The following is a 26963-nucleotide window of genomic DNA, read 5'->3' on the forward strand; positions in this document are numbered from 1 at the left end:
TGAATGCATAAGAGGAATATTCAGAAAATATTGTTTAGATTGAATGTAGTATCTAACAGTGGTGACATGATTAGCGAATCAGTTATATGTAACTGCAAATAACAAATCTGAGACAAAGAGGCTTAATTTAAACAGAATTTTTTTTTCACACAAAAGTTGAGACAAAGGCATAATTTCATAATGCCACCAGGATTCTGTACCTTTATCTACTGATGTGTTCAGTTATATTTAAAATGTGCTATTTAGTTCATAATGGAAAAACAGTCCAATTTTCTTATCTAGTTTCCTTTGCAAAGGGGAATAAAGAAAATTACGAAAGCAAAAATATTTTTAGATAGATGAGTCTCCTCTGTCATTTTAAGGAGGAACAAAGAACTTCCCAAAGTTCCGTGTAGCAATTTCTCATTTCACTGGCCCAAAAATATGTTACCTGCTTCTGCGTCTATGGAAAGCTGAAATGATTAGGTTATGAGAGCCCCAACCTAATCAGGAAATTAATTCCCTGACAGGGATCACTGAGTGATAACTCTAACAGGAGGCTGGAGAAGGTGAGTCCATGAGGCAGTACCTTTGAGGTTTATGTTTTGTACCTAGAAAATGAAGTGCTCTCCCCCGCTTCTCCCTGACCATATCCTGAGCCACTTTCCTCTACACACACTTCCACCATGATGATGTTTTTGTGCCTTAACATGAGCTCCAAGAAATAGAGCCAGCTGTCTATGGATGCAAACATCTGAAATTTCTAGTACCCCCATTAATTTTTTTCTTCTCTAAAATTGCTTTTCTCAGGTCTTTTAGTCACAGTAGCAAAAAAGCTTACTAAAATAAAAATATTGATAACACCAAAACAAAAATATAGTAAGAAAGATGATAAGGAAAGAGAGTGTAAGGAAGCAGGGGGGGGGGGGGTAAAGAAGAAAGGAAGGACAGTTCATTTTTTATTTATTTTTTATTTTTTTATTTTTAGGAAACCAGAAATATTAGTCCTAGGAATTGAAAAGTCTGAGTTTTGACTTGAAGCCAACTTTGCCTAATTCTAAACTCAAGACTATTATTTGCCAAATTATAGAATATTCTTTGGATTTACTGAGATTTAGGAACATCCAATTACACTTTAATGTAATATGATAGGATTAAATAAGCACTGAATGTCCCATTATGTGTGTTTTACAAAAAAAAAAATATGGTGGGATATAAAGAATTAGTGTAGTCTCTTTTATTTTTTTTCTGAAAATTGCAAACTTCTGAAATTTTTATAATTTGATACAACTAACTCTACTGAAAAATCATCTTGGAACTTCCAGGATATAAGAAATTCTCTTTTGAAGATTTAAGAGAAAATCACCTTCATGTGCTAGATAGAAGTTCAAAGCCACTATAGATATATTGATTCTCTGACCTGCTTTTGCTCAATTTTGCAGAAATGCAGGCTTTTTCTGTAGAATATAATCAAATTTTTTCTATAATATAATCAAATTTATTCTAATTTATTTTTGTTTGCTTTGACCTATAAACTCAAAAACCTGGCTTTAACACTGGATTATCACACAACTTTTTAAAGTTATTAAAAAGCATTGAAGTTGTTGGTTTTTTTAATTAACTTTTATATCAGTGAATTCAGAAAATATATTGATAAGAATAATGAGAAGTCCTCAGAAGTCATGTGAATGCAAATTTAGCAGTTATTTCCAAAAATACATCAATTAAATATAAAAAATAATATCTGTGGTTTTTAAAAGAATTTGGTAGTTTAGAAGTTTCATTGAGAAATTTTACCTTCTGGGGATAAAAGAAATGACTGTGTTGATAAAGTATGAGGATTTTCAAAATGTTTATTTAAAAAAAAATCTCAAGCACAAATTTATGGTTCAGATCTAGAATATTCCTCAGAGTTTCATGTGTTGAATGTTTGGTCCTCAGTGAAACGGTGTTCAGATCTGGAACTTTGGGGGAGTCACTGGATCATGACATCTCTGACCTCATCAGATGAATCTTTGGATGGCTGAATGGACTGCTGTGAGGTGGTGGAAACTGTTGGTAGTAGGGCATGGCTGGGTGAAGTAGGTAACTGAGGGGGTGCCCTGGAAAGGTATTTCTTGTCACAGACACTCTCTTTCTGCTTTTTCTTGGCTATGTCCTTCCACCATGATGTTCTGCTTAACTTCAGGCACAAAGCCATGGGGACAGTCTATCATGGACTGAAACCTTTGAAACCATGAGTCAAAAATAATTTATTTTCCCTTTGAAGATGTTCCTGTCAAGTATTTTGGTCACAGCTACAAAAAGCTGAGTAGCATGTGTATATTAAAACTAATAATCCATCTTTTTTTTCATTTATACCACAAATATTGACATGGTTTATACCCTGGTCTAGGCAAAAATATCGGATCATCCCAAATGACACAGATTCTAAATTATATTTGCAGTTTCTTAACCTGCTATCATCATTCATGAAATGATCAGATTTTGCTTACAAAATAGAATACAAATGGCTTAATGCAAGAGGAATATTTTCTTCCTTAGTTATTTGCAGTGTTTAGCACAGTTGCTGGTACATAATAAGAATCCAAGAAATGAATCAGCAATTAAATTAATGATCTAAATATTATAAGAATTGGTGAGAGATTATTTTAAAAGCCATATTGTGCAATTTTTAACAGAACAATGGGATAGCCTAGTTGGTATAATACAATATTTGTTTAGTAAAATTTAAGCTTAGGTGAATCTCTTATTGTTAATTTTAATGATAATATATATATATACACACATTATATATATATATATATATATATACATATACACACATACACATACATATATGTATTTTTCTAGTTCTTTCTTTTTATTTATTGGAAACAAGTCCACTTATTAAAAATGAATTTACTTAGTGTTTTATTCTACATTGATACAGCATAACGACAAAATTTTTAAAATCTTTTTTGTTTCAAACTTGTAGATTAGGATTTTAGAAATAAGACCTATATGTTTTGCTTATAATGTTGTCAAGATTAATTTTCTTCTTCACTGACTGCTCCATCAATCAGGAGCCTGAAAACTTATCTATGATAAGCACTTCTTCTTTTGCTAAATGCTATCATGAGGCCTCTTCGATTGAACATAGAGCATGTGTCAGGTGACACACTTTCTGCTAATTTAAGTAACAAAAAGCTTCATACTGATAAAATCACCAGTAAATTTCTGTATACTTCCTTTTGAAAAAATGTAATCCTGTCACAAAATTAAAAGAGCAAACAAACAAAAATAATAAGAGTAATACAGGAAATTAAAATGTGATAAACAACTGATGAATTATTCAACACTTGCCAGCGCTGGCAGATCTACAGATTTTAATGAGCTTTCTTCATTTTGACTTTCATATCAAATTATATCTTATTCAATATTTGTTTTAAAAAGTGACTGTAATTAGAATGCTGAGTTTTAACTATTGTATATAATTTTTTAAAGCACATTTCAGTGGAAATACAAAATAGTTCTAGTATGTTCTTCATGTCTATGGATGAGTTCTCTTATACAATGTCAGATTTGGTAAACTTCCTCAATTCCCAAGGAGGAGAAAGGGATGGGCAAAACTAGTCCAGATATTCACCACAAAACTATAGTGAAGGAGTGATTGAGAACCTCTGCAGCTGTGTGGGTTTCTTCAGATGTGACTAGAGGAAGAGGAAAACAGTGGCATGAAGAGGAAGGTTGATTCTGCCCTCATGGAATCTTTTGCCGCTAACTCTAGGTCGTACTACTTTCTAGACTATTGGCCTTCTTTCGTGGCTAACTTAAGATGAAACTTTGAAGAACTAACTATGCCCAGACTATCCGTGTAAGTTCAGAATTATTACTAACATGTTCCACAGTTTAAAAAGAATCAAGTGGACCTTTTTCTGGTACTGCGGCGCGAGGAACCATGAGCAGCAAAGTCTCTCGCGACACCCTGTACGAGGCGGTGCGGGAAGTCCTGCACAGGAACCAGCGCAAGCGCCACAAGTTTCTGGAAACGGTGGAGCTGCAGATCAGCTTGAAGAACTATGATCCCCAGAAGGACAAGCGCTTCTCGGGCACCGTCAGGCTTAAGTCCACTCCCCGCCCTAAGTTCTCTGTGTGCATCCTGGGGGACCAGCAACACTGTGACGAGGCCAAGGCTGTGGATATCCCCCACATGGACATCGAGGCATTGAAGAAGCTCAACAAGAATAAGAAGTTGGTCAAGAAGCTAGCCAAGAAGTATGATGCCTTTTTGGCCTCAGAGTCCTTGATAAAGCAGATTCCACGAATCCTGGGTCCAGGCCTAAATAAGGCTGGCAAATTCCCTTCCCTGCTGACACACAATGAAAACATGGTGGCCAAAGTTGATGAGGTGAAATCCACAATCAAGTTTCAGATGAAGAAGGTACTATGTCTGGCTGTTGCTGTTGGTCATGTGAAGATGACAGATGATGAGCTTGTGTATAACATCCACCTGGCTGTCAACTTCCTGGTGTCATTGCTCAAGAAGAATTGGCAGAATGTCCGGGCTTTATACATCAAGAGCACCATGGGCAAGCCCCAGCGCCTGTATTAAGGCACATCCTAATAAATCCTAGTGCTACCAAAAAAAAAAAAAAAAAAAATAGTGCCCAAAACTAACAACAAGAGGTATCTCAGTAAAGGAGGAGGAAAATAACCAAAAAAGTAAAACTAGCCAAACTAAAATAAATAAATAAAGAAGCATGACTGGAAGTACAAATCATATCTCAATTGTAACTTTAAATGTTAATGGCCTAAACTCACCAATCAAGAGACATAGGCTAGCAACCTGGATCAAAAAAACAAATCCAACAATATGCTGCCTTCAGGAGACTCATATGATAGGAAAAGACATACACAGGCTGAAGGTAAAAGGTTGGGAAAAATCATACCACTCATATGGCCCTCGGAAGCAAGCAGGAGTGGCCATACTCATATCAAATAAAATCAACTTCAAACCTAAGTTAATTAAGAAGGATAAAGAAGGACACTATATACTGTTAAAAGGGACCATCCACCAACAAGACATAACAATTATCAATTTGTATGCACCAAACAATGGAGCTGCAATCTACATAAACAAACGCTCCTCAAGTTCAAGAGTCAAATAGACCATAACACAATAATTACGGGTGACTTCAACACACCGCTCTCGCCATTAGACAGATCCTCTAGACAAAAGCTGAATAAAGAAACTATAGAACTCAACAGCACAATCAATAACCTAGACCTAACTGACATATATAGAATATACCAACCATCATCAAGTGGATACACGTTCTTCTCAGCAGCACATGGATCCTACTCAAAAATAGACCATATATTATGCCATAAGGCAAATCTTAGTAAATATAAAAGTGTGGAGATAATACCATGCACCATATCTGACCATAATGGAATGAAATTGGAAATCAATGATAAAAAAAGGAAGGAAAAATCCTACACCACATGGAAAATGAACAATATGTTATTGAATGATCAATGGGTTACAGAAGACATAAAGGAAGAGATAAAAAAAATTCTTAGAGTCAAATGATAATACAGACACAACATACCGGAATCTATGGGACACAATGAAAGCAGTTTTAAGAGGGAAATTCATATCCTGGAGTTCTTTCATCAAAAAAAGAAAAAACCAACAAATAAATGAACTCACACTACACCTCAAAAACCTAGAAAAGGAAGAACAAAACAACAGAAATTGTAGTAGAAGACAAGAAATAATTAAAATTAGAGCAGAAATAAACGAAATTGAAACAAAAAAAACCATTGAAAAAATTGATAAAACTAAAAGTTGGTTCTTTGAAAAAATAAATAAGATAGACAAGCCCTTAGCTATGCTAACAAAAAGAAGAAGAGAGAGAACTCAAATTACTAATATACGGGATGAAAAAGGCAATATCACAAAGACACTACAGAAATACAGAAGATAATTAGAAAGTATTTTGAAACCCTATATTCTAATAAAATAGAAGATAGCGAGGATATCGATAAATTTCTTAAGGCATATGATTTGCCCAGATTGAGACAGGAAGACACACACAATTTAAACAGACCAATAACAAAGGAAGAAATAGAAGAAGCCATCCAAAGTCTACCAACCAAGAAAAGCCCTGGACCTGATGGGTATACAGCGGAGTTCTACAAAACCTTCAAAGAAGAACTAATACCAATACTTTTCAAACTATTTCAAGAAATAGAAAAAGAAGGAGCTCTTCCAAATTCATTCTATGAGGCCAACATCACCCTGATCCCAAAACCAGACAAAGACACTTCAAAGAAAGAAAACTACAGACCAATATCTCTAATGAACTTGGATGCAAAAATTCTCAATAAAATTCTGGCGAATCGAATACAAAAACATATCAGAAAACTTGTGCACCATGATCAAGTAGGATTCATCCCTGGGATGCAAGGCTGGTTCAATATACGGAAATCAATACATGCTATTCACCACATCAATAGGCTTAAAGACAAGAACCATATGATCATCTCGATAGATGCAGAAAAAGCATTTGACAAAATACAATATCCCTTTATGTTCAAAACATTAGAAAAACTAGGGATATCAGGAACTTACCTCAACATTGTAAAAGCTATATATGCTAAACCTCAGGCTAGCATCATCCTAAACGGAGAAAAACTGAAGGCATTCCCTCTAAAATCTGGAACAAGACAGGGATGTCCTCTATCACCACTTCTATTCAATTTAGTTCTCGAAGTACTAGCCAGAGCAATTAGACAGACAAAAGAAATTAAAGGCATAAAAATAGGAAAAGAAGAAATTAAATTATCGCTATTTGCAGATGACATGATAATTTACTTAACAGACCCAAAAGGATCTACAAAGAAGCTGCTAGAGTTAATAAATGAATTCAGCAAAGTGGCAGGATATAAAATCAACACGCACAAATCAAAGGCATTCCTGTATATCAGCAACAAAACCTCTGAAATGGAAATAAGGAAAACCACTCCATTCACAATATCCTCAAAGAAAATAAGATACTTGGGAATCAACCTAACAAAAGAGGTGAAAGATTTATACAATGAAAACTACAGAACCTTAAAGAGAGAGATAGAAGAAGATCTCAGAAGATGGAAAAATGTACCCTGTTCATGGATAGGCAGAACTAACATCATCAAAATGGCGATATTACCCAAAGTTCTCTACAGGTTTAATGCGATGCCAATCAGAATCCCAAAGACATTTCTTGTAGAAATAGATAAAGCAATCATGAAATTCATATGGAAAAACAAAAGACCCAGAATAGCAAAAGCAATTCTAAGCAGGAAGTTTGAATCTGGAGGTATAGCGATACCAGAGCTCAAACTGTACTACAAAGCAATAGTAACAAAAACAGCATGGTACTGGTACCAAAACAGGCAGGTGGACCAATGGTACAGAATAGAGGACACAGAGACTAATCCACAAAGTTACAACTATCTTATATTTGATAAAGGGGCTAAAAACATGCAATGGAGGAAGGATAGCATCTTCAACAAATGGTGCTGGGAAAATTGGAAATCCATATGCAACAAAATGAAATTGAATCCCTTTCTCTCGCCAGCCACAAAAGTTAACTCAAAATGGATCAAGGAGCTAGATATAAAAACAGAGACACTGCGTCTGATAGAAGGAAAAATTGGCTACGATCTACATATTGTGGGGTCGGGCTCCAAATTCCTTAATAGAACGCCCGTAGCCCAAGAGTTAATGACACGAATAAACAAATGGGACCTACTTAAACTAAAAAGTTTTTTCTCAGCAAGAGAAACAGTAAAAGAGGTAAATAGAGAGCCTACATCCTGGGAACAAATTTTTACCCCTCACACCTCAGACAGAGCCCTAATATCCAGAATGTACAAAGAACTCAAAAAATTAAACAATAAGATAACAAATAATCCAATCAACAAATGGGCCAAGGACCTGAACAGACACTTCTCAGAGGAGGACATACAATCAATCCACAAGCACATGAGAAAATGCTCAACATCTCTAGCAATCAGAGAAATGCAAATCAAAACCACCCTAAGATACCATTTCACTCCTGTAAGATTGGCAGCCATTATGAAGTCAAACAACAATAAGTGTTGGCGAGGATGTGGGGAAAAGGGCACACTTGTTCACTGCTGGTGGGACTGCAAAATGGTGAGGCCAATTTGGAAAGCAGTATGGAGATTCCTGGGAAAGCTGGGAATGGATCCACCATTTGACCCAGCTATTGCCCTTCTTGGACTATTCCCTGAGGACCTTAAAAGAGCACACTATACGGATACGGCCACATCAATGATTATAGCAGCACAATTCACAATAGCTAGACTGTGGAACCAACCTAGATGCCCTTCAATAGATGAGTGGATAAAAAAATTGTGGCAGCTATACACAATGGAGTATTATGCAGCACTAAGAAATGACAAAATCATAGAATTTGCAGGGAAATGGATGGCATTAGAGCAGATTATGCTAAGTGAAGCTAGCCAAGCCCTAAAAAACAAATGTCAAATGTCTTCTTTGATATAAAGAGAGCCACTAAGAATAGAACAGGAAGGAAGAGCATGAGGAAAAGACTAACAGTAAACTAAGACGAATGGGGGGAGAGAAAGGAAGAGAGAAGGGAAAACATATGGAAATGGTAGGAGACCTTCAGTGATACACAAAATAATAAGAGGTTATGAGGGGCAAGGGGGTGGGGGGAAAAAAAGGGGAGAGAATTGAACAACAGCAGAGGAGGTAGAGAGGGGTGTTGGGAGGGGAGGGGAGGGGAGGGGGGATAGTAGGGGATAGGAAAGGTAGCAGAATACAACAGTCACTAATATGCCATTATGTAAAAATGTGAGTATGTAACAGAAGTGAGTCTGTATTATGTATTTGGGGAGTTCAAAACCCAATTGAGTCGATTGTATGAAAGATGATATGTCTTGAGCTCTGTAATGTTTTGAACAACCAATAAAAAAAAAAAAGAAAAAAATAAATAAATAAATACTTGAAAAAAAAATAAAGCACTAGTTAATGGTTCAAAAAAAAAAAAAAAAGAATCAAGTGAAAGTATGATTTCTTAGTCAACTGCCAAGGGTCATCTTAATCTCATTTTTAATTCTTCACTGCTCACAGGCTTCTTTCTTACCCTGTCACAGAGTCTTGAATTATTAAAAGAAGCAGGACAGTGTGTTACTTACAAGCCTGAACCCTTAAACCAGATTTCAAGGTGCAAATCTTCACTCTGATTTCAGTTGTATTACATAACATGTGCCAAGTTATTCTAACTATTCATGCCATGATTTGCTCATCTCTCAATTAGATATGGTGACAAATATGGGTGTATTGCTCATAGTAATTTTCATATTTTTCTCTGCTATTCCTGCTAAAGGGTCTTTGTCACAGGAGGCCTGTGGACCATCCTTAAGCTTTATTCCTATTGCCAGTGCATCGGGCCATGTTGCTTACCCTGCTAGGTGAACCAGGGTCCCTTTTCATTCTACTTTAGGTGCTGAGGTAAACAGGGACCTGGACAAATATCATAATAGAAGTGAGTTTTTGAACATTCGGGTATCAGGTCAAATGTTTCTCTCTACTACATAGGAGCAAATCAAACCTGATTTAGAAAGAAGTCCAAATATAGTGCCTTAAATATTCCCCAAACATCATTACATCATCAATAGTCTCAACCACATGAATGGAAAGCAGAAAGGTTATATGATGAAGTTTTTTTGAAGAAAGACAGTCACACTTTGTCTTAAGATATCTCATTTCACTTTTTAATAAAGAAGAAAGTAAATATTTCTCACTTTATACCAAGCCTTTCTAAATTACGAATTTAAGAAAAAGGAATTCATGCTCTATTTCTGAACTTCAGCTTTGTTTGAAGGAACCACATAGAAGCATCTTGATGTAGTGACCTGGGAAGGAGCCACAGAGGAATGTTCTCCTATGCAGATTTTTCAGTGTTAAATATGGAAATTCCTAAAACACCAAGTACAAAATTCAGAAAAATATTAGACTTTGTTAAAATTAAATCTCTTCACTACAAAAGAGACTTTTGAAAGAATAATAAGTCACAACTTAGAAGAAAATAATTGTAAAAGGCATGCAATATGTGACTTGTATCTAAAATAGCCAAATAACTATTAATACTGAACAGAAAGAAATAAAACAACCAATTAAAGTGCAAAAGGTCTGCACAAACACTGCAGAGACTCTTCACAAGGAAGATATATAAATGGCAAATCAGCATTTCAACATCATTTGTCTTTAGGAATTGCAAATTAAAACAAATGTAAAATCTCTGCAGAACAAATACTCCAATTAACTGGGGGAAAAAAATTTAAAAAAAAACCCTGACAATACCAACTCTTAGTGATAATCAATGGCAACAGGATCTTTGTTGAAGATTTTTTGGTAAATATGGTCTATATTTGCATAAACTTTACCGTCTTTGTTTAAAAAATCATATTTTTCATATGTTAGGAGGAATGTTTCTTTTATGTCAAATGATCCTCTTTTTGACTGTATTGTTCCGATTTTCTACATGACTGCTGAATGATTGTTGAAACCCTGGTTCATGATCATTTTTGTCATTGTTCCAAATCTTAGAAGCTTACAGTTTTGCCCCATTCAGTATACTGCTAGTTAGGCTGGGGTGTAACTCACTGGCAGAACATTTTTCTAGTACGCACAAGTCCTGGGTTTGATCCCTGCCACACACACTCACACACACACACATACACACACAAACACACTTAATATTTGCTTATTATGTGTATTTTAAATAGCTCTTTTTTGTGTTGAGGCATGCTCCTTCTATACTCAACAAGGGTTATTATCATGAATGGGTGTTGAATTTTATCAAATGTAGGTGGATCTTTTCCTTCACTCTGTTGATGTGGTGTATCGCATTTATTCATTTGCATATTTTGAACAATCTTGTAACCGTAAATTGATTGTTTTCTTACAAATATAATATTAATTATGTATAAAATATTATTCATATATTTACCAAATATCTGTGCTACTTTCTTTCATCTGATGAAAAGTTAGCTGATTGTTACTAAACTTTTTAATGGAACTTTCATTTCTAATGGTTCTGTTTATCACCTTTACCTTGTGATAGATTTAATTTCTTTGTAGCTACTTATTATTCTTTTAGAAAAATTCTCATTGGTTTTTGTGTTCATAATAAATTGCCATTAAAATATGCACTCAGCTATATATTTAAATTCTGTGTGCATCATTTAAATTCAGAAACTTGTTTTCATTAATGTAAGATTGAGATAGTAGAAGGAAATATGAATAGGACATATGTTAACAATACGGATACCTAGTAAAATCAATCATATGATAAAATTTTCTCAAGAATATAGTAGATTCTCCATTACTGTGTTTCCACCAAGGACTGGAGACACAAGAATTATGAAAGTTCTTCTTGGACTTGAGAATAAATCTGAAATATGTGGAATAATAAGAGTTACTATTAATTTAAAACCTACATGTCCAAGAAAATAACATCATATTTAAATACCCATCATTTTCCCAGCATAAGTAAACTTTCATCCATTTTCAAATGGGGAAACTGAGGAGGACTAAACTAAGCATTTGATCAAGAGTTTATACTTGTCGAGAGGCAGAGACATTAGCTCAAATCAATAGCTCATGTTCATTTTATTTCTGGCCACTCTGGCCTTCCTGTGGTTGATGGTTATAAATTGATAGTTTGGATATTAGATATTTGTTTTCAACTTTTCTCAATACATATAATCTAGAGATCCAAGAAACAGTTATATGCAGACTTCCTGACAAATAAAGACATACTTTGGTGAGTAATGAGGAATCTTTTTTTTTTAAATGAAGTGGGAAGAGTTTTATGAATTACCTTAGTTCAAATTTTGACTTTGCCTTTAATTTGCTTCATTATCATTTACAAGATTTGGTAGCTCAGAGCCCTAAATTTTCTCACACACCCATATGGCAAAGGAGCCTACAAAAATCAAGGTTGTGATATGTGATAAAAGTCATATTCTTTTCTCATTTTTTTAAGTATATAAGTAACTTAATAGGTCCAGGAAAATGCTGCAGCTTTGGTTGTTTGGTGATGTCAAGAAAACTACAGACTTGCCTGTGTTTCTGCCTTGCTTTCTGAAAACCAGAATAGTAGTTGACAACTGCACACCATGTGGTGAAGACAAATGCAATGATACCCACAAAGCAGGCAGAACTCAGGGGAAGGCAAGGATCTCTTGCAATAATAAAACAACAATAGCATTTTAAAAAATTATTTCTAATGTATTCACTGAAGAGATCCAGATGCTTATTAACCAGGGCATATTGTGCTTTAATGAAAAATAAACACCTGCCTTTATTCATTAAAATTCAGATCAGCAAAAGATGACTTTCCTTAATATACCTGTTACATCTGTGCAATTTAACAAGGAGCACCTGGAAAAATGAACGGTGTAATAATGGTGCTGGACTGGAGGAGAAAGAGGCAAAACAAACAAAAACAGAAAACTGAAACCCACCAAGATCCATTCTACACAGCTACATTGCAGATGAAAACAAGTTTTTATTGTGAGTTTTATTAATTATATGCTAAGCAAACATTAACCTCCTTAATAGGGTGGTTGATCCATGCTTTTCAGATGTCACTCATCTGAGGATAAATGTCCTCAATATACTATGTCATAAGATTTTTGGTGTTGCAATCAATCTGCTCCTTTCATGGAGGTTAGTAATCAAAAATATTTTGTTTACAATTCACACTTAAGTCGAGATTTATATTTTTCAAAATTCCGCTACAGAAGAACTGTCGGGAATAAAATGCTTTTAAATGAAACTGTTTATTTTAAACAGTGTACATAAAAACATGAGGCATATGGATTAAAAAAACTGTAGGTTTTATTATGTTTGTTTATTTCTCAGAATGACTCCGCTATATTTTGCTCAATAGGTCTAAGTTATGAAGGTACTGGGAAGCCTTTCTCCTGGCCTCACTTAGTGCCCCTGATGGGTTCTTCTGAATGAATTTGTAGCACAGGATAGACATTTGTAGCATAGCTTGTGGAATGCAACAGAAGCAATGAGAGTGTATTGGGAGAAGATCTTTGTCTGCCTGTCATTGTCTTGATTAAAAGAGAGAATAATAGAAATGATCTTATAAATGTGTTGGTGTGAAAGGATTACCTCCTATGAAGTAAAGAGGCAAAATTGTACCTTAAAAAGTAGGAGCAGAATAATAAAAGGAAGATGAAAAATAGACTAAAATTAGAGAGAATTAGGAATTATGCTTTTTTCCTTTCAGTAGACTACCTTTTACAAACACATACCTATCTGTCTCCCACAATAGTCAAATAATGCTCATTTTTCGACTTCTTATAGCCTCAATAGACTTTTATTACATTTTTCCCTATGGGACTTGACATTGATTTCAAATATGTTATTTTGTCCATGCAGTCTGGTTTTTGCATAGAGAAAATTAATGAAAATTATAGTACAGTCCTATTTGGAGTCTTGGCATATTCAGAGTTGTAACAGATATCCCACTCAGCCCTGGGAGGACAGAGGCTCTGCCAGTAAGACTCTTAACTTCTCTCATGCTCCTCATCCATTCTTTAGAAAACTGTGAGGATAATCTTCCTAAAATATGTCTGACTTTCAATTATTTTATGGAAAATACATTTGAAGCCTTCCTTGGTTCAGTCCACCAAACACCTCACAGCTTCATCTCAAATTTCCCTGACATTTATCTAATTTTCCATCCTAAATGGTGGAGTAACTCTTTGCCTGTTTGAAAGTCTGTACATTTTACTTGGAATTATTTGCCTTTGGTTTCTGTGTACCTGAACCTCATTTTTAGTGCTACTTTCCCACTTCTGCTCTTTAAACCAGAATCAAATGTTCACTCTTCAGAACTTCCATAGTAATGCAGTGAGATGCCTCACCCATTATTTTAGCAAAATCACTTTGTATTCTAATTGTATATGTAGTCACTTTTACTTCCCACCGGCCTGATATTTTGTGCCATGTATTTCTCTGAAGTCAGGGTTTCATTTTTGCTTAAGTCTACTTTGTACATATACATCCCAGAATATGTTCTATTGAGAGATGACTAAATAACACTTGAATGCACATAAAAAGGAATTTTTATTATGATTTATTCATTCTGATTTAATTAATTCTTCATTCATTGGTACCTCTACCCTTCATTTTATTAATAAATTTCTTTCTTATTGTTTGGTGTGGGAGGCCATCCTCGGACGTGATTTGAGTTACCTCCTTTGCTGGGTGAGAGGCGCTTAGACACAGCTGTGTCAGAGCTTTCCCCACCCTTCTCCAGGTCCTAGGGCTTGTCCGTGCAGAGGCGTGCCTGGCCACTGCCTGGAAGACACAATCATAGCCCCTGACCTTGGGATGCTGCCTCCCTTAATCTTCATTGAATGGGATTTTCCCCAGAATTTCTTGTTCCCCAATAAAAGTCCACTCTTTGGCGTGTCCTCCCTCCCTCCCTCCCTCCCTCCCTCCCTCCCTCCCTCCCTCCCTCCCTCCCTCCCTCCCTCCCTCTCTCTCTCTCTCTCTCTCTCTCTCTCTCTCTCTCTCTCTCTCGCCTCTTCAGTAAACCTTGATACCGCATTAGGAGGCTAGAGGCTGGAGCTAGGAGGAGCCGTCCTGGAGCTGGTTTTAAAGGTAATTAGAGTCTCCTCTCTTTAATTTAAAACTCCCTAGTGTTTTCTCATGGTTGGAACCTTCTTTCATGAAGCCAGTGCAGGTCCCAGGCTAGAGTTTGGCTAAAAGTGACAAAGTTATAGCTTGATCTAGAGACAGAAGGTGAAAGAGAAAAATCTCCTATAGATAGTTTTTTTTTTTTTTTTTGGTGTGTGTGTGTGTGTGTGTATGTGTGTGTGTGTGTCAAAATGGATTTCTGACACCGAAGAACTAATTCAGCCTCAGTTAATTTTGTTTAAGGGGATGATTCCTGTTTAAAGTTGGCATAAGCAAACACCATTTTCTCTGTCAATAGATGGAATTTTTTTTAATGAGAATATTTTTATTTTCAAAATGATGAGGATGCTTATTTGTATTCCAGAGATTTTTGAGGCAGTCATAGAAAGAAAAATTCCAAAGGTAAACTCTGATCCTAAAGTTTAAATGGCAAATTGATTTACCACTGATAATAATTCATCACTAGGGATCAGCTCTGAAGGATCAGCTCACCAGCTCTTAACTTCTGAGTGAGTTCTCTCTGTTCTACCATTGCCAGATGGTTGTCTTAACTCATTTGACAGTTTATCCCCCTTGTATGTGGAATCCCATCTCATTTCTGGCCATTTTGATAGGAAACCCTTCCTTATTTTGCCTGTAATTATTATCTGTTAAGGCCACCTTTGAAAGTCTCACTTGGTTCTTCATTTTGCCTTTCTACATTTCCAGTACTCGAAAATAATTAGAAGGACCCATTAATCTTCTGTAATACAGACTAATTTTCAAATACATCCTCCAACTGCTTCCCATACATCAACTTATTGATAAGCTTCATGCCATCCGTTAGAATATTTTTCATTTTCTTTATGTTCTTCTAAATTGCCAACTATAAAGGTCTTGTTATAGATGAAAATGCTCAGGAATTCTTGTTAAAGATTTTATTGATCATTTATCAACTTTAGTCTGTATAAGAAGTAATGAGGGAAGAAAGATATCTTTCATTTTGGTTGGTCTCGTGCAGTTTAATCTACCATTACCTTAATGCCTTTTCTATTCTGAAAATGTTTTTCTCTGTATTTTGCTAATGGGGGAGATAAGTATTAAATATTCTTTCTTTCTTGAGTTGTTTAGGGTTCACAAACTGGAAATCACTTCCTGAAGTTTGGAAGTTAAAAAACACAGAGCACTCCATCCTCATAAAGTCCTAAATTTGTACCAATTTTATTAGTTATGATTCAATTGTCATCAAGTGCATCCTTTCTAATACTCTAGCTGGCATCTATTAGTGAAGTGAATATCTCACTTCTTGGTGTTAGGAGAATTGAATAAGATCATGTGTGTTAAATGTACAGAATGGTCCCTTATCCGTATAAAATGCTCTAAGAGCATCAACATAAAAGGGAAGAGATACAGACTGGCATACTCTTAAAATGCAACTTTTAAAATGAAGTAGGCTTTCCATATTTCATGAGAAATAAGGCCTTGAATTATCAAAGCCAGAATTAAAGACAAGCAGTCAGTGTAGATAGATAATCTGGTTGGATAGAGAAAATGGAAACTGATTTGGGTTGGGGAAATTCAGACCATTTCTGGGAGATTGAAATGTTAATTCCTTCAGAGTCCTTCCTCCACCTGCCCCTGCTCTTACCTGTTGCTAAGGTAACCTGTCCAGGGATTGTCCTTTCCCACAGGGAGTTATAAAAGTTGTTAATTAATGTCTCTTAGACTGCTTCCTGCCTGGATCACTCCATTTGGCCCTTCCTATCTGCTTCTTACCTTTCGTCCATCCCAGATGGCATCTCCTGGGCCTAGTCACATAAGCAGGAATAAGAGAGATAAGAGAGAAGAAAGGAGGAGAACAAAGAAAGTCAAGGATGTATAGAGGGGCAGGATACCCTCACTTCTTGGGATATCAGAATACCACCTAAGACCCCCTTCTTCCTCCCAGGAGAAGTCTGTATTACTCCTTTTAAATAAAGCCTGCTTTATATGTTTCCCTCAGCTTGCCTCTCTAATGTTTTAAGTCAACATGTGAGGAGGCAGAATTCATCACTGATAACCGGCAGTATGAATATGAAATGCCATCTATTTTCCATTCAGCATCAGTTAATCATTTAAAATAAGAACAGAATGAAAATCTTTATTTGTTTTCATGGTTTCTTTCTACACTACTAGCCTCCTTACTGGAGTCAATCCATGTTTGGCATATTCCAAGCAGCTATTCCTTAGGAAGTAAGCAGTGAGTACAATAATTCATTACTTGATAATTTTTCTTCATTTGTGACAAATTTCTTTGGTCAATAACAATTTAAAAATAACACAATTAAAGCTTATGAATAGTATTTGAAAGCTGAGTACAGCACTGAGGGAGCTACATATACTTTCAGTAACAGCCCAAAGTAAGTACATAGGAGTTAGAAGGTTTTAAATTACCTACCTGTGCTGTAGCCAGATAAGCTAGAACTATAATTTTAGGCTGTGTGTTATATCATGCTGTTCTTTAAAATCCTCCGGAGTCTTACAACCCTGGTAATGTCTGACTTAACCCTTCTCTGTCCCCACCTGACATGGCTTCTCCCCATGTTTCCCGTTTTATCTCCTATCACACCATATTCAGTCCCATTTCACTTCAGCCACTGTAATTCTCTTTGTGATTCTCAGACATCATACTTCTCCCTATCTTTTATCTTTGCTCTGTTACAGCTTTTGCCTGAGGTCTGGGGCAGGAGTCTTCCTTAGATTTTCCTTTCACTGGCTTCATTTGTTTCCAGAGGATTTTTCCAAACATTATTCTCAGTTTTCTTTGCTTCTTTCTTATAACTGCTAATCAAATCATCCCTTTATTTTATTTTCTTTACATTTTCAGACTGAGAAGGAGCTTGTATTTTTCTTTAATATGTCATTCTTGAAATAGTGTATAAGCTCTAAGAGACAGAGAGTTCATCTGCACTCTGCACACTTCCACCACGAGCAAACAAAACAGTGCACTGGGCCTAATAATCCTCAATGAATATTTGAGTGAGTAAATGAATGAAACAATAATAAAGGACTCTGTCCTCTTCTGGCTGCAGGAGACAAAATAATAGCTCAACATTAAGATCTTGAAAAAGATCATCTCGTGTAGCACATTTAAGCAATGGCTTGTTATGCAAACTTTCATTCTACAAGGTGTCAGCTACTCCAGTGAAACTTGTTCTGATGACTCAAGAAAAAAATTGCCTTTATTCTCCGTTAACTCTTGTGTTTTTGACTTCTTTAGTTTGTCTCTTTCCTAATTTTAATCACTTAGTACTTTAAAAAAAATTAATCATGGACCATGTCTCCTGTATAAGATTATCCAAAATCAGAAAACTGAGCTTGCATATTCTCAGAGCACCTGGTTAAATGTCTTGCATGTAATGGTTTTCACCAATAAATGAGGTATTTGTGCATGCTTACATTTCACAATATTTTGTTAAATGTTGGAATACCTTGGACCATCAGTAATAAAAATATCAAAACCTTGTATAAAACAGATTAGTTTTTTAGTAAGTATAACAAAGAAGAGGAATGAAGTTTCAAGCAATTTTGGTTAAAAGTGACCATAACTTTTTTAACTATCATCATTCTTACTTTTTTATTGATTTAAAAAATAAATGACAGTGGAATGCATTACAATTCTTATTACACGTATACAGCACAAATTTTCATCTCTGGTAGTATATAAAGTATATTGACATTAATTCGTGTCTTCATACATGTACTTTGGATTATGATATGTATCACATTCCATCATCCTTGCTAATCCCCTGCCCCCTCCCTTTCCCTCCCACCCATCTTTTTATAAATTTGAAAAGCATGTCTTGTCCTCCATCTACCTCAATTTTTTTTTTGTAAATTTTAATTTAAGTTTAACTGCATAGCCATATTTCCATTGGTCAGTATAAAACCAATTATTTCATTATTTAAATGTTTATTGAATTGTGAAAGCAATAATGCCTAGTAGTCTTAATCCTTTTTATTGACTGCTTCCTTCTATCAGCATTTTTTATTTTAAGAGTAACACATGTTTTAAAAGTTGTCAAAGTACTTTTTATAGCACCAAATCTCAGTTTCCTTATTTTTCAAGAATAAATTATGGTAAATAATTTTACTCCTTAATTCCTGGTGATATTGCAGCTAATGAAAGTTGACTTGCAAAATACTTTCCAAAAAAATCTGACTTCCTGTTCCATGTACTTTATTGTGTTATTGTGAGGATTAATATTAAGAAAGTGCTTTAAAATTGGAAAACTCCTGTACCAATAGTGTTATTGTATTTTACACTGATAATAGAATCTTTGTTGATGCTAGAGTCACCAACATCTTGATTAGTTCATTCCATGTAGTTTCTTTCAACTTTTGACCCAACTGCTGACAGTAGGAACGCAGGTGTTCCAGAGCATTGTGTGCACATGAGCACATACACACACATGTACACTTAGCAGAACAGGAAAAGGGGTGTTAACCTATTACATAGTGAGCTTCTTATGGTTTGAATATGAGGTATCCTTTCCCCAGCTGCTCCTATGGCAAGACAGAAATATCCAGTGTTGAAATGATACAACCATGAGAGCTATAACCTGATCATTGTATTAATATATTTGATGGATTAATAATCTGAATGGCAAATGTAAGCAGATTCAGCATGGCTAGAGAAAGTAAGTTACCGAGTGCCATGCCCTTGGGGATTACATTTTGTCCCTGGATCATTGCTCTCTTTCTGCTTCTCAGATTCAATGAGCAAGAAGCTTTCCTCCACCATGCCCTTCTGCCATGTTTCTCTGACTCATCTCTGACACAATGCAATGGAGCTGACTGACTAGGAACAGCTTCTGAAACTGTGAGCTCAAAATAAATGTTTGGCATTTTGGTCACAGTGACAAAAAACTCACACACACACACACACACACACACATACACAAACACACACACACACTTCAATTTAAATTGTGACAACTTTATTTTATTAGTCATTTAACCTAATCCAGAGGTAAGGTTTCATGATTCTGAGGCATAGACATGCCAGTAATTTCATATTATATGCTTCCATTTGAGGTAAAAAGATCTACTGCTCCAACTCCCTCCCTAACCCACGCCCTCCTTCCCAGGGCTCTGCTTTATTACCAACAGAGCAACTGCTCTGTTTGGTTGGTCTCTTGAAAAATAATTTTATTCTTAACTTTTACAAAGTCTCTATGTTGAAAATGAATAAAAATAAATGAGATGTGGCTTGCCCCCAAACCTGATTAATCTTTACAAGGAAGTAATAATAAAGGGGTAAACTTCCTAGCCTTCACTATTCTCTTTAGCCTCCATATTTGTTATTCTTGAGCTCTCATCTCTAGAGGTAAGCAATATTAGCCTACTGCAGCCTGCCTTTACAGAGAGTCTATTTCTCTAATATGCATTAAAGTTCTGACTTCTTACAGGAGTTACTATGATACACTGACTTTTTAGATGCATTTATTTGAACCCCAGGCAGGGCTGAATGTCACTTATATATGTTCCCTATGTGCACCAAATTCTTATTTCATTAAGAAATGTACTATTTTACATCAAAATGCATTGCTCAGTTAACTTTTTTTTTTTAATACCTTAGGATGGGAACTGTACTCTGATGCTCAGGATGTGGATCACAAATGAAATGAATAAATGTCATATATTAATATTTAGTACATAACAGATTACGTACAGAATACTACATTTCTGATCTTTGTTAATTCCTCCTTAAGAGAAAAGAATATTAAGATTCTGAGAAAAGCACCAAACTGTTCAAGATTACACAGAACAACTGTATAAATTTTCCTGGAGTTGGTTTAAACCCCAAATCCTTATCCTTGTTGCAAGGATAGGGATTTGTAGTAAAGAATAAATCTGCTCCTTTTCATTGAGCCTCAATAGCCCATGAGCATATCTGGTTGACTGAGCACTTCTCTCTCATTTGGTTCTTTACTGATATTTGAGAATTAAAAAAAAAAAAAAAAAACGTTTCTAAACAAGTTTATCTCATATGAATCCTTGCAATTCAGATTGGTCCTGTACACAGCAATTTAATTCAAAATCCTCTGAGGTTTGGAATGTCCCATATCATTAGTTAAATAGATTCTGACTCTTGTATGCTTTACGCTCCAGTATTTTCTTTCTTTAGCTCTTTTCTAGGTCTGTGACATTTTAAAAGTGTTTTACTCCTTGCAAATGTTTCTAAAGTCCCATTATGTGTACAGATGTATTACAAAATAGTGTGCTATCTCTTTTCCTAAGTTTTATTCTTAGCTGGTCTTAAGATTCCCCAAATTATTCTACAGAAAACTAATAAAAAATACATAAATACGTAAATACATAAATAAATACAAAAATAAAAATTGAACTGGAGTGGCATATAATTTCTTTGTTTAAACTATTATTTCTCTTGTCTTTCTATCTTTCTAAGTAGGTGAGCTTTTTTGTCAACGTCTATGGAAACCCCTGTGCACAAATCTTAACATGAGGGCAGCAAGAGCTGCTACCCATGGCTGTTTTTGTTGTTGTTGTTGTTGTTGTTGTTGTTGTTCAGATCCTAACATACTGCTTACCAGTGGCATATCTTGGGAAGTTACTTAAATGTTTTCAGCATCAATTTACTCATATTTTTAAAAACTAATAATGGCCACCTTAATCAATGTGTGGTAGATTACATAAGCCCTAAAGGCATTTTATTTCTGTGAATGCTGTGAATATCTGCCATGTGTTATTTAGTGGCAATACCCAGAACAAACTGAAACCCTAATCTCACTTTGTTAGTTTGTTATATAACCCAGACTCAACTCAAATGCAACAAAGGAAAGTTAAGAAGTTATTGACCGGGTTCATTTCACATGTGATTTGTTTAAATGCTGTGAACACATAAGCAACTTAATATTCATGATCTGAATATAAAACTAACCACAATAAACCATGTAATTTTCAATGTATTGGTAGACATATTTTTCTTTAGTGTTAGAGAGGCCTGAGCTGATGAGGCAATATTGTGCAATACAAAGGATTGGAGTGACATAGGCAGACATGATTTCTCATCTTACAATATCAACTAGCCAAATGGCATTGGGTGGTTCTCTTTCCTTCTCTGAGACTCAGTTTAAATAAACAGAGTTCTATCTGTAACACATGGCAAACAGTTTCTAAATAATGATAAATTGTTTTGGTGATTACTCATAGTATTAATGATGACTCCTACTGTTATTACTAGACCATCATTGGAAAGTGAGAATCTAAAAAAACTAAAGGACTATAAACCCAAGATAAGGTAAATATCAAAGAGGTAATGAGCAAGAGTAAAGAGGAAGAAATGTGAAATGATGTCTAATCACTTTGAAAGTGAGATAACAGATTTTAAAGTTCAATTTGTGAAGCATTTGGGAGTAATAAAAAAGTCCGAGTGCCTCCCTAGTTATGATTTGCAGGAGAGGTTTGAAGAACATTGGAAAAATCATTAAAAATGTTGTGATCAGGGTATAATATAGTTCGTTAGCTTAGATATTGAAAATGATCCAAGCCCAAGATTGAAATCCCAGAATGAGTACTGATAGAATAGCAAATTACATCAAGGAAGAGATGTATGGATTAGCAAAATTGCAAAATATTCATATTTGCACTTAAACATAGAAGGAATAGGAGTAGTAACAATGAGTTTCAGTGTTCCCTTTCTGCTGGCCTGTGGGAATATTGGAAGTGGAAACTTCAGTAGTAAGAAAATTTGGGTTCTGCTAGGGTATAGCCCAGTGATAGAGGGTATGCATAGCATGTATGAGGCACTACACTCAATTTTGTAGCATAAAAAAACAAAAAACAAAACCAGTCAGGGTTCTACAAGTCTCCATTCTACTCCATTCTGATTTTGAAACTTTGTACAGATTGCTTAAGTTCTTGAGTGTTAAGTTCAACTATAAAATGGTGATACTAGCACCAAACTAAGTGGGCTGTTATTGTGTTTTTTGAGGTAATGTCTATTAAAGGCTGAGTACAAGACTATACATGCAGCAATTTTTAATATCCTACATGGAGAGAAGCTGGAAACACATATGGTCTGGGGGGGGGGGTCAGGTTTCAGTTCAGATAATGAATGTCTGGGAAGATCCTTTATGCTTTCAATTGCACCATGAGATCATCTGGAAAGAAATTCAGGCTCTGTCATTGCATCTTCCTCCAGCAATCAGTTGATTTTAAAACACTGGCTTACAAGCAGGAGAAAACAAATGGAACTAGCTCTCAACTGTGAAGTATAAAACCAATTACCAATTAGACTTTCGAAGTGAATTGCAATTGCATTTTTCACCTTTGGACATTTCATCAATATATTCTATTGCCTTGCCACTGAGAAGACTTTCGTCAATGGGAAGACAACCTTTCAGTTAGTTACAAGAGTGAGCCGGGAGATCAGCAATCGATGCATCACACAAGCTTTGTAAATGACATGGCCATTTCATGATCCCTGACCTTTAGTGCACTGGTGATATTTGTTAGGGAAATCAAATAAAAGTATTGAAACCACTGTGAAATTATCCTGCTGCCTAACAGCAATGAAGGAGAGGCAATATTATGGTAATTACTAAAGGTTCTAGAAAAAAGACGACAGCATTTTGTTACCACTGGGATACATTACATTAATTATTTGTTGGTTAATTTTATTTAATGTGGCTTAATATTCATATGTTGAGTCATCCTAGACTGTGAACAAACATTCCACAGGTATTATTGATCACATATTTCCTCTAGTATTTACAGTTTTGGGTTTTGTGGATTTATTTATTGTGATAGATATGTATTTGAGTAGATTTGAGTGATATTTCTGTATTGTCTTAATTTGCATTTCCCAGATGACAGGTGATATTGAGGATCTTTTAGTTTGATTATTTTGATCTGCATATCTTCTTTGCATCTATTCAAATACTTTGCTCATTTTTTTAAATAGGGAAAGTTATATTTTTCAATTAACATTTAATGTCTCAAGGAAGATAGACAAAGCTAAATCTGATGGAATGCATGGAACATGATCTAACCATAGGTAGATATCAAAATATTGGAAGTTTGTGTCAATGAAAATAAATTTGTTTTATTTACCCCCACCCACAGAATGACGTAAATTATAACTGAGTTGCATAGTCCATTCAAGGCTGGTAGGCATCAGAAGGCATACTATCAACTATATAATCTCTATTGCTGAAATTTAATGATCCATCCATTGTTTATCTTGATACAAAAAAAAAGAATTCTTTCAATTGTTTAACAAATACTTACTAAGTGCCTATGTATTGAGCTCTGTTTCAGTTCAAAAAACTCAGAAAAAAAAATCAGACAAATGTCTGGAAGAATGCAAGGAACTTACATTACATTTCAAAGAGTCAGATGATAAGCTACTATATGTATAAATAAGGCAGTTTCAAAGGAAGAAAATTTAAAGAGGAAATAAAATAAATAGGGTTAATGAGACAGAGGACTATTGAAGAAGATTCTGGCCAGAGTGTCTGCAAGGAGGGGAATGTTTGAACCAAACCTGGAGGAAGAATTAGATTTGGGAAGATGGCATGATAGCAGGAAGTCTGGGCTTACAGAGATTTCTAAAACATAAGGATGAACAAGTATAAAAACCATTAGGTAGGGATATGTTTGGCATATTTGAGAAAAATAAGGACAGCTGGTATAGCTAGAGTATAATGAGTGAACTGAGTGATGGGGGACGTTTCTATAGAGCCACCGTTGCCCAACTGCTGTTTCTTTTTCAAGAAAAAACAAACAAAACCACATAAAACTTTTCAGTTGCAAAATAAAATCTCCTCTTATCAGCACTACATTAAAACTTCAGCAGAACTAAGCAATGAAAAGTTTGTAGTGCCATGTTCCCATAGGCAATTCAATATTAAAACAATAAATATTAAACCGCAAAATGAGTCTGTGGAAGTCTAACTGAATTTTAACATTTCCCTCGATGACTATTATGGTAGACACTAAAATACCACGCAACATCTATTTCTCACCTTATTCCCAGTTAATATAACCTTTAATTTGTTGATGACAACAAGGTCCCAGCTTGCTAATTTAGTATGTCTTACAGCTGGAAATAACCATACAACATAGACCATGACAGTAGGTGAGCATCTATTGTCTAAGGAGTAGTTGTAGGAAATGTATTGATCTCCTAGTGAAGGGCAAGAAGCAGAAGTGATTGCCCCTGTTCTTGCATCCTGTTTGTCCCCTTATCATTTTTGTGATGGACACATCCAGAGGAGCCATCTTGAACTACTCCAGTTCAAGCCAGGTTCTCTGTGCAGCTAAAATCAGGCCTGCGACAGTATATCTTCTGAATTACAGTGAAGAGAGAAAAATTAAAAAAATTATGTGACTTCAAGATGAGTTGGACTTTCTGTTACTCATGCACACATTTCAAATTGCTACAATTATTTAAATTTTTTTAAAAAATTAAATATCAAATAGCCTCTTTTATTTGCTTTTGTCTACACACTGTGTTTGATCTTAATATAGTTTCTCTGAGTTCAATAAACATAAACAGGAGGAGGCATCATTCCTAGTGTTCTTTTCAGGAGCCGGGCAAAGCTTTTTAAGTTGTGCTTATTTAATCATTTCAGCAACTCTGATTCTGGTGCTGTAAACATTCACAAATTTTAGATGGGATTCTGATATTCAGAAGATTCAAGTCACTAGTCAATGGACACATAACCCTCGAGTGACAGAAGTAGATAGAATTTGACCTAGGTTCCAGGAACCCTAACTCTAATCACTTTGCAGGATTATCTACTAGAATCAATGATTCGTTTGATTATGCAAGATTGAGTCAACCAATCAGATGAGACTTTACATACTAACTTTGATCTCCTCATGGTGATGGGGAACATGAGCTAATGTAAAATGACTCTTCTCCAAGGTTGTATATACACAGAGACACACACCACAGAGATATATATGTGCATACACATTATATATATTCAAGCTCAGAATTTATGAATAGATTTTAAACATTGTCTATTTAATGATTAGTTGACATCAATCAATAGTTTCTCAAGGGAAAATAAAATAGCAGTCTTAGTGGAATTTCACGTTACCCTCACTGGAACTGAAAATAGCTATAATACAATTTTTATTCTTTTAGGAAACTATTTTAAGGAAAACACTGACAGATTGTTAAGAGACCAAATTATAGGACAACCTGCTAATTAAACTTATTGAACACAGTGTGTTTCTGTTTGTTTTGGTAACTGAAATTTGTGAAAACATTTGCACACAGCTACTGCAGCTGTCAAATGTGTTCTTCAATTGGAGATTTCCCCATCTTTGTGTCATTATATATAATTTCTGTGCCCTGTGCACCCAAGGGCCTCCTGAAAATCCACATTTCAAAGGAACTTATCACTGCAGCTTGTCAATTCAAGCCAATACACCATAGAAAGAGTGAATTTGATAGTAAAAAGCCTTTAAACTAATAAGATAATAATCGGGTAACACTCATTTTAAGAGTGTTATACTATATCATGGATTTTTAAATGCTGGCGTCTCCTTAACCACTAATTCTCTATGCAACTTCCCATGAGTTTGAGAAAATAGTTAAAATAACATTAAAATGAGCTGGTTCCCTTAAAATTTTCTCCTCTTTCTTTCACATAATTGATACTATTGTCAATAATTCATTTTAAAAAATTTTTGGAGAGTTACTAACAGTTAAGTAAAAATTCAAATACAAAATGTTCTCTTCCTCTATATAAATATATGATACATAAATATGTAAATTAAAAAAAATATCTAAAATTCTTACTTAGATAATCCAAACAGATTTGATACAGTCTGATTATTCAAGCCAATTTCTCAAGTATGTGATACACATCCTGTTTCATTTAGCACTCTGCTAACTTCCTTTCCCAGGGTGACTTACATTGAATTCCATAAGAAATAACATCTTCTCTTAAATAGCTACATCTCCTATCTCTCGTCTCATTTATCTTCAGAATACTGAAAATTGTTGTATATGTATTTGTTTTATATATATATATATATATATATCACACCTGTAGAATAGAATATACATCTTCATTTTATTCTCTCTTACATACTTAAGATGTTGAATTGAGTTAATGTTTTAATACATATTTGTTAAATCCTCAGCAAAATAACTAGTGGAGCCATCCTTCTGGTTTCTTTTTGGAAATAAGTTATTCGACATCAATGCTAATTACATGTTCATAATGACTAA

General features: G+C 35.0%; 1 pseudogene; it reads left to right on the plus strand.

Annotated features, from left to right (window-relative positions):
• Window positions 1-3894: 3894 nt before the first annotated feature.
• On the plus strand, window positions 3895-4589 carry LOC144377072 (large ribosomal subunit protein uL1 pseudogene; annotated as a pseudogene).
• Window positions 4590-26963: the final 22374 nt, after the last annotated feature.

Source organism: Ictidomys tridecemlineatus, chromosome 4, assembly GCF_052094955.1.
Source record: "Ictidomys tridecemlineatus isolate mIctTri1 chromosome 4, mIctTri1.hap1, whole genome shotgun sequence".
In the NCBI taxonomy this organism is placed as follows: domain Eukaryota; kingdom Metazoa; phylum Chordata; class Mammalia; order Rodentia; family Sciuridae; genus Ictidomys; species Ictidomys tridecemlineatus.